Raw genomic sequence first — 2,500 nt, forward strand, 5'->3', positions numbered from 1 at the left:
ACACACACACACACACACACACATATATATATATATATATATATATATATATATATATATATATATATATATATATATATGTATATATATATGTACTATATATATATATATATATATATATATATATATATATATATATATATATATATATATATATATATATATGTATAGATATATATAGATATATATATATATATATATATATATATATATATATATATATATATATATATATATATATATATATATATATATATAGATAGATAGATAGATAGATAGATAGATAGATAAAACCCTTTCTTAGTGGGAATACCTTAGGGGGCCTTCTAGCTGGAATCACTTTTTGAAGGGGAATATGTTCACATATATTCCTCATTGAACTCATTGAAGGAGTACCATTCATAGAGTGATTTCCCAAGGTTTGAGCCCTCGAGTACCTTTTTTGCCCCCCCCCCCCCTCCCCTAAAAACCGCAAATTTACCCCTAAAAATTAAATTTTTCTGGATTTAATAACTTTGTTATTTTTTTTATATTTTCCTGTAAAATTTTGTATGGCTATAGAACAGATGTTGTTGTACGAAGCAAAAGAGAGATTTAAGGAAATAATAATAATTTTTAAATTTGCGGATTATTAAAACTCATTTCAACTACAAAAAATTTTTTTAAGAATTATTTTTGGCCAGTATCGAAAAAAATGGTTCTTTTTCAATTCTAGAATCATGTTTTTACTACTACTATAGAAAGTTTCTTTACAATTGGTTAATAAATAGCAAAGTTATTAGAAGATATATTGAAAAAAAGTTAGTTTTGAGATATGAGCTTTTAAAGTTTTGGAAAGAGATTTTCATATTTTAATGTGCACTTCTGTGCATCATATTTGCATAATATTGCATATTTGTATACCTATCCTTTGTAGAACCATTATATTGCTGTAGAATATTCTTATTATGCATCTATAAATGCTCCTAGTCTTAACTCCCCACTACTCATCTGGGTTGGGTATTTTTCTTTCATGAAGAGGATTTACAAGTTGCCCAAGCTTCTCTTTGTTGCCAGGTTTTTTTCTAAATGGTGTCCTCCCATTTTATATCTTTCTTCTTCCTCAGGCCAGATTTCATTCTGGAACGATCTTGGGCTGCTAAGATGGAGTCAAGGTTTTCCGACGTGCCAAGTATATGTTTTATGACAATAGCTTTTTGATATCCAAAATTATGGTCAAGAATTGCCATTCTACTTATAAACCTTAACCTTTTGAGTACAAGTAATTTTCTCTTTTTAGCTCTGGCCCACATTTTTTAGTGGAAACTTTCATTGGAATGTTGAGTAAGTCCTCGTACACGCTGTTCCATGATATCTCTGCTGGTAAGATCTTCATATATCTTACTGACTGCCTGAATAGAACTCTTATCCAGTTTTGCATATAATGAGCTCCTTTTATCTACAATTTCATCAGTTTTTTTTTTCCCTGTAGACAGCTCTCTTTGATAATGATAGTGTGAGGTAGGGCCAGGAAGACATATATGATGCTTTTCTCAAAGTACATCAAATATGTTGCATAAATAGATTTCCTCATATATATATATATATATATATATATATATATATATATATATATATATATATATATATATATATATATATATATATATATATGGGTGTGTGTGTGTGTGTGTAAGGTCTTCCTATATTTTTTCTTATTGATTTGTCATACAGTCTTTGCAAACCATTTATTTTCTTTTTTCATCACCAACACCGAATGAAGGAGATGGAGGAGAAGAATCGTCTCCAGGAAGAGGAGAGGAGTCAACATCATATTGTTTTTGTATATTTGCTTGTCGCATTTTTTTTCATATGCTTTTTTAGTTTTACTAACTAAAGGCATTTTTTTCACTGAAATAAAGAAATGATAAAGGATTTAAAGACAATATAACATATACACAGCACGAGAAAAAATAAAAATAGACCGCCAAATCAGCTAATCTCCAAACGTAGCAAATATTGACACACCTTCTAAACAAAGTTCTAAATCTAACTGATTCTATAACAGTAGGGAACAATGTTTTGATGGAAGTCAATGCCCGAAAAACATATAGTACATCATTCATGTTCATCCAAGTTCTTATAATAAAGTATTTCTAGATAATTTTATAAAATATCACAGCACGACGGTTTTCATAGATGACTGGGATATATAGTTATCTCTACAAAACATTTTCTAGCAGTAAAACTATTGGAGATATTAACATAAAACTTCGTAACTAGATACTAAAGTCCTTCACCGTTGCCATGGTGACAAAAAAAGAAAAACAAAATTTTTTTGAAACACCATTTTTCTGCCAGAAGGCCCCCTTAACGTAGTAAAAGTATTTGTGCATCACCATGATCAGGCCACCCATCACCAATCCGCAATGCCCAGCGTGGTGATGAAATGGACAAACCCCAGGCATGAATATCAAAATGTTTGAGACCTTTTGTTCTGCAGTGGACTAGATTGGGCTGC

Source organism: Palaemon carinicauda, chromosome 12 (assembly GCF_036898095.1).
Source record: "Palaemon carinicauda isolate YSFRI2023 chromosome 12, ASM3689809v2, whole genome shotgun sequence".
Lineage (NCBI taxonomy): Eukaryota > Metazoa > Arthropoda > Malacostraca > Decapoda > Palaemonidae > Palaemon > Palaemon carinicauda.